Raw genomic sequence first — 7836 nt, forward strand, 5'->3', positions numbered from 1 at the left:
GGCGTTTGAGTACGGATAATAATTTTAAATCATTAATTAAAGTAATTCAAACAGGTACAATTTTATATCAGAAGTTAATTCATGTGAGGAGGGGTGATGGTGAAAAGGGGTGCCACAGAAAGGATTATATAAATTCAGGGTGCCATCACTGAAAAAAGATTGAGAACCACTGACTTAGATCAATAAATACGCGAAGAAAAAGAGAAAGAAAGATAGAAAGAGAGAAAGAAAGAAAGAAAGAAAGAAAGAAAATAAAAAATGAGATAATACTAATGTAGTGTCTCTCTCTCTCTCTCTCTCTCTCTCTCTCTCTCTCTCTCTCTCTCTCTCTCTCTCTCTCTCTCTCTCTCTCTCTCTCCCCCAGAAATCACCTTTTTCATTCACCTTTTCACCTCTCTTCCTCAATGTGCTCTCTCTCTCTCTCTCTCTCTCTCTCTCTCTCTCTCTCTCTCTCTCTCTCTCTCTCTCTCTCTCTCTCTCTCTCTCTCTCTCTTTCTCTTTCTCTTTATCCAACTCACTCCAATCTGTCCCACCTGTATTTACCTGATCAGATTAAAGATAGCTTACTGTTTGCTTGTTTGGAGGAGGAGGAGGAGGAGGAGGAGGAGGAGGAGGAGGTAACCATATAGCATGACAGGAGAGAGAGAGAGAGAGAGAGAGAGAGAGAGAGAGAGAGAGAGAGAGAGAGAGAGAGAGAGAGAGAGAGAGAGAGAGGTAAATCTTAATAGAATTTTTGGTTGCTCAAGACTAGTAGTAGTAGTAGTAGTAGTAGTAGTAGTAGTTACAAACGGTATTGAGACGATCATGTCACAGGCTGTAGTAGTAATAGTAGTAATAGTAGTCGTAGTAGTAGTAGTAGTAGTAGTAGAAGTAGTAGAAGTAGTAGTAGTAGTAGTAGTAGTAGTAGTCTCGTCGTCCTCCTCTTCCTCCCCTTCATTATTATTATTATTATTATTATTATTATTATTATTATTATTATTATTATTATTATTATTATTATTATTATTATTAGTTACTCTTATTACTATCGACTAAACCTGAAAATATTGCACTGTACCAGAAATACCTATGTGTGTGTGTGTGTGTGTGTGTGTGTGTGTGTGTGTGTGTGTGTGTGTGTGTGTGTGTGTGTGTGTGTGTGTGTGTGTGTGTGTGTGTGTGTGTGTGTGTGTGTGTGTGTGTGTGTGTGTTATCGCACTCAATGGTTCACTGACCCAATGAATCTCTCTCTCTCTCTCTCTCTCTCTCTCTCTCTCTCTCTCTCTCTCTCTCTCTCTCTCTCTCTCTCTCTCTCTCTCTCTCTCTCTCTGCTCAATACATACCAATGCAGACACACACACACACACACACACACACACACACACACACACACACACACACACACACACACACACACACACACACACACACTCACGTAAACAACGTTGTGGGGTAACGCCCTCATGATTTTAGAGAGAGAGAGAGAGAGAGAGAGAGAGAGAGAGAGAGAGAGAGAGAGAGAGATGGAGAGAGACTGTAACGTTTGTTCAGCTGAGAGAACCTTCATCTCTTCCTCTTGATCTTCCTCCTCCTTCCCTTCCTTCTTTTTCTTCTTCTTACTATTTTCTCTCTCTCTCTCTCTCTCTCTCTCTCTCTCTCTCTCTCTCTCTCTCTCTCTCTCTCTCTCTCTCTCTCTCTCTCTCAGTCTATCATGTTTAAGCTTCCATCATTTCTTTTTTTTTTTCTTGGAGGAGGAAGAGGAAGAGGAGAGAACAAGGAAGAAAAGAGGAAGAAGAAGAAGAAAAGGAAGAGGACGAGGAGGAGGAGGAGGAGGAGGAGGAAGAGGAAGTAAAAAAAAATGGAAATAAAGTTTAAAAAAGAATCTTTCCTTATTTTATTGTTATTATTATTATTATTATTATTATTATTATTATTATTGTTGTTGTTGTCATTGTCATTATGCATAAATATGTAAAAAAATAATAGAAAAAACGAAGAAAAATAAAGAAAAATTGATAGATAAGATAGATACACGGAAAATAAAAGGATAGTAGTAGTAGTAGTAGTAGTAGTAGTAGTAGTTGTTGTTGTAGTAGTCAGAAGAAGAAGAAGAAGAAGAAGAAGAAAGACAAGGAAGGAAACTTTTAAATAAGAATGTAAAATAAATAGTAGAAATAAATAAAATTAAATAAACAAATCACATAAATTAATCAGAGAGAGAGAGAGAGAGAGAGAGAGGCGTGAAAGAAAACGTAAATCTCTCTCTCTCTCTCTCTGCTACATCACCACCACCACCACCACCACCAATTGCAATTAATATGATATACTTGTACTACCACAACAATGAACAAAATCAATAACAACAAAAACAACAACAAAAAGCAAATATTACTACTACTACTACTACTACTACAAACAACAAGTACTACTGCAAACAACAACTACTACTACTACTACTACTACTACTACTACTACTACTACTACTACTACTACTATCACCACCACCACTACTACTAACACCACCACGATCTCCATTATCACCGGTTTCATCATCACCAGCACTCATTGTCACACACACACACACACACACACACACACACACACATCTTAGGAATAATAATAATTTATTCAAACATTTATTAGTTACCAAAACAGATTTTTCTAAGATAAACATTCAAACAGACAGACAGGCAGACAGACAGGACTCACAAATAGACATACATACAAAGATAAACAGACATAAATAGACAGACAAAATGCAGGTACAGGCAGATTGATAAATTGATAGATAGATTGATTGATAGACAGATAGGCAGATTGATAAACACTGACGCATTGCAGGATCATTATATTAGCACAGTATATAGCGAACTACGTCATGGGAGAAAAAAAAAATGAAAAAAAAAAAAAAAACTGGTGCCCACATGCGTCATTGGTGGCCATTTGCTCTAATTCAAGTAAGCAGTAGACAGTCAAACATATAAACAGACAGATGGAGACATACAGATAGATAAACAGACACAGACAGAGTCAATACGTGGCGGAGACGAAAGGACAAGTCTAGTACCTGTACAAGCCACGCCACCACCACTCTCAGCACCACCCCGCTGCCAGAACCTCTCTCAGAAGCACGTGAGCAACATAACAGACGGGAGGGAAATATACCGTCTTATTTTTCCAGTTTTTCCTGTGTTTCCGTGAGTTACACGCCTCCATACTGCACCCACACCTGCGCCAATCATCCATCTATATCATGTGAGTATGTTTAAGGATAAAAGAAATATCTGAGTGTTTATAAGTACGTGTGAAGTGGGAGGGGGAGGCGCCGCGCTGCCAGACGGAGGAGTGTTGTCAATAATAGGTTGGAAAAATTACTGTGATTTCGTGGGTAATGTTTGGGTAGGTCAGGCTGTTTGAATGCTCCTTTTCCTCCTCTTCTTCCGTGATTAAGGCAAGTTGGAACTATATGAGAGGCAAGGAGAGCGCGGAGGAGAGAGAGAGAGAGGGATAACTAGTTGCCAAAGCGAATGTTCAGTTTTGTCATTTTCTTAATTATTTAATAGGTGGGTATGCGCTGTATGTGTATATATATATGTATGAATAGTAGTAGTGCAGTGTGTGTGTGTGTGTTCGTTCGTTCGTTCGTTCTTTCGTTTGTTCGTTCCCATCCATACGGGGTCTCTCTCTCTCTCTCTCTCTCTCTCTCTCTCTCTCTCTCTCTCTCTCTCTCTCTCTCTCTCTCTCTCTCTCTCTCTCTCAGCAGCGTCCCCTATTTCGTTATGCTCTTTCCCTAACGCCATCAATGTAACGTCACAGCATTTTTCATGAATAGTTCAGCACGTATTGTTCACCAGGAGGAGCACCGGAGCCGAGAACAGTGAATCATGATAAGAGTGACGTATGCAAAATTCTCAGGGTCACTTATCAGGACAGGACAAGAAGCAAGGGGTTCAAGCTTGATAAAGTTAGAGAGAGAGAGAGAGAGAGAGAGAGAGAGAGAGAGAGAGAGAGAGAAAGAGAGAGAGAGAGGAATTCTCAAATAAACGGGTGGATGAAAGGAATGGAATCAGTAGTCAGGTTGTTAGTGCTGAGTCATTATTTAGCTTTAAAAGAAAATTAGACATTTTTGGATAGGGGTTATAATAATAGTTAATAATAATATGGTAGTAGTGGTGGTGATGTTGTTGTTGTTGTTGTTGTTGTTGGTGGTGGTGGTGGTGGTGGTGGTATTGGATGGAGGTGGTGGGGGTGTTGTGATGGTGGTGGTGGTGGTATTGTCGATGGGAGATGTTGTTGTTGTTGTTACTGGTGATATCGTTGCTGTTATGCTGTTATCTCCAGAATTGAAGCATTTTTCTCGTATTTATCCTTTTTTATATCATGTCTGGTCGTCACACTGAGGCTGCTTCACACAGGTTGCCCCACCAAGACCTGTGCTCATGAAACCCTTTGCTCTCTCGCCAAGACTGTTTGTAAAGGCCACTGAGACGATTAACCGGGTTCTCAAGAGTGTTTCTCCTGTTAGTAGTGTAAAAAATATTGTTAATGTATCACCAGAACCGTAACAAAACAATGAAATGAAAACTCGTGTCACCTCAACCAGAACCTTTTGAAATTTGATGAGAGAGAGACCAAAGTGTTTCTGTGTGTGTGTGTGTGTGTGTGTGTGTGTGTGTGTGTGTGTGTGTGTGTGTGTGTGTGTGTGTGTGTGTGTGTATGTGTGCGCGCGCGAACTGTTTTCCATATCAGAAGGCGAAAGACGCAATAAAACAGACACCTAACAGATCATTACATTAGTAATATATCGAACTAGGCCTTGGGAAAAATAAAAATAAAATAAAATGAAGAACACTGGTGCCACACACTCGTCATTGGTGGCTGTTTGCTCCAAATACGTACTTAGTCTGAGTGTAGCGGCCGCTGCCTGCACACACCAGCCAGCCTTGCAGGTGTGTGCCGCCGCCATGTCTATTGATTGAAGGCGCCGCAGCAACATTGGTCACAGCTGGGAGAGAGGTGGGAGGGAAAGGAATGAAGGAGTGAGAGAGGCGGGATGGAAGGTAATGAAGGAGAGAGAAAGACGGGAGGAGAGGGAATGAAAGAATGACGAACTGAAGGAGAGACGGGAGAAGAGAGATTGGAGGTGTGAAACTGTGGAAGAGAGGCGGGAGGAGACGGAATGAAGGAGTGAAGGAATGAGAGAGAGAGAGAGAGGGGGGGGCGAGTGCAGGCCAGACTAGACAACATTTAATCCACTCTTTCAATAATGCACTAGACTCGAAATCGGTAACTAGGAACGCCCTGCCTGTTTCTGTAACTCCCTCCCCACTCACCCACCCACCCTCTCCCTTCCTGTGACCTGAACAAGACACTTTTTCGGTGATCGTTTTGGCTTCTCCCCTCCCCCCCTTTTTTTTTCCCTCAAGTAGGCAATTTTAACTCATACAGCTCATACAGTACAGTTTATACATGAGAGTGTATACTGCATTTTTAAGCGTTCACAAGAGTTTTAAATATAACACCTAGAATGAAATAGTGACTAATAATAACAATAGTGGTAGGAGTATTTACTAGTAGTGTGGATATATTGATGATAATGATGCTAGGGGGGGAGGGTGGATGATAATGGTGATGATAGGATTTGCAGTGTGGTGGGAGTGAAGATAGTGAATGATGACAGGGCAGGGAGTGGATAATGATGGTGATGATAGGGATGGTGATGATGATGAAGTGTTTAGTGAGAGGATGATGGAGATGGATGACAATAATGATGATGATGGTGGTGATAGTGATGATGATAGTGATTAATGACTAAAGCGTTTTCTCCTCTCTACAGGTAACACACACACACACACACACACACACACACACACTATGGGTAATAAACCACCATCGCAACTACCACCACCACCATCATCACTACCACCACCGCGGACGGAAAGAAATGAAGGAGGAGGAAGAGGAGAAGCAGAAGGGAGCCAAGTACAAGATGGAAGAAAGGGGAAACAAGAGACAGAGCCGAGAGTTGGAGGAAGAGGAGAAGAAGAAGGAAGAGATAAAGAAAGAGGAAGAGGAGGACAAACAGAAAACTTGTTTATGGAGTTGAATCGTCTCGAGGACAAGATTGTGTGGCGGCGCAGAGAAACAGCAGGAGGAGGAGGAGGAGCGGTAACAGGACACGAGGAGGAGGAATTGCTAGGAGGAAGGAGACTAAGAGAAATTGGCAGAGATGAAGACGGCGCCGCTGCCATCCCACTCAAGATGGGCGGCGCAGCGGCTATCCCACTGAAGACGGGCGGCGCAGCGGCCATCCCACTGAAGACGGACGGCGCAGCGGCCATGCCACTCAAGATGGACGGCACCGCGGCCATCCCACTTAAGACGAGCGGCTCAGCGGCCATCCCACTCAAGATGGACGGCACTGCGGCCATCCCACTTAAGACGAGCGGCTCAGCGGCCATCCCACTCAGGATGGACGGCACTGCGGCCATCCCACTTAAGACGAGCGGCTCAGCGGCCATGCCACTCAAGATGGACGGCACTGCGGCCATCCCACTTAAGACGAGCGGCTCAGCGGCCATCCCACTCAAGATGGACGGCACTGCGGCCATCCCACTTAAGACGAGCGGCTCAGCGGCCATCCCACTCAAGATGGACGGCACTGCGGCCATCCCACTTAAGACGAGCGGCTCAGCGGCCATCCCACTCAAGATGGACGGCACTGCGGCCATCCCACTTAAGACGAGCGGCTCAGCGGCCATCCCACTCAGGATGGACGGCACTGCGGCCATCCCACTTAAGACGAGCGGCTCAGCGGCCATGCCACTCAAGATGGACGGCACTGCGGCCATCCCACTTAAGACGAGCGGCTCAGCGGCCATCCCACTCAAGATGGACGGCACTGCGGCCATCCCACTTAAGACGAGCGGCTCAGCGGCCATCCCACTCAGGATGGACGGCACTGCGGCCATCCCACTTAAGACGAGCGGCTCAGCGGCCATCCCACTCAAGATGGACGGCACTGCGGCCATCCCACTTAAGACGAGCGGCTCAGCGGCCATGCCACTCAAGATGGACGGCACTGCGGCCATCCCACTTAAGACGAGCGGCTCAGCGGCCATCCCACTCAAGATGGACGGCACTTCGGCCATCCCACTTAAGACGAGCGGCTCAGCGGCCATCCCACTCAAGATGGACGGCACTGCGGCCATCCCACTTAAGACGAGCGGCTCAGCGGCCATCCCACTCAGGATGGACGGCACTGCGGCCATCCCACTTAAGACGAGCGGCTCAGCGGCCATCCCACTCAAGATGGACGGCACTGCGGCCATCCCACTTAAGACGAGCGGCTCAGCGGCCATCCCACTCAGGATGGACGGCACTGCGGCCATCCCACTTAAGACGAGCGGCTCAGCGGCCATGCCACTCAAGATGGACGGCACTGCGGCCATCCCACTTAAGACGAGCGGCTCAGCGGCCATCCCACTCAAGATGGACGGCACTGCGGCCATCCCACTTAAGACGAGCGGCTCAGCGGCCATGCCACTCAAGATGGACGGCACTGCGGCCATCCCACTTAAGACGAGCGGCTCAGCGGCCATCCCACTCAGGATGGACGGCACTGCGGCCATCCCACTTAAGACGAGCGGCTCAGCGGCCATGCCACTCAAGATGGACGGCACTGCGGCCATCCCACTTAAGACGAGCGGCTCAGCGGCCATCCCACTCAAGATGGACGGCACTGCGGCCATCCCACTTAAGACGAGCGGCTCAGCGGCCATCCCACTCAAGATGGACGGCACTGCGGCCATCCCACTTAAGACGAGCGGCTCAGCGGCCATGCCACTCAAGATGGAC

The sequence above is a fragment of the Scylla paramamosain genome, chromosome 25, assembly GCF_035594125.1.
Source record: "Scylla paramamosain isolate STU-SP2022 chromosome 25, ASM3559412v1, whole genome shotgun sequence".
NCBI lineage: Eukaryota > Metazoa > Arthropoda > Malacostraca > Decapoda > Portunidae > Scylla > Scylla paramamosain.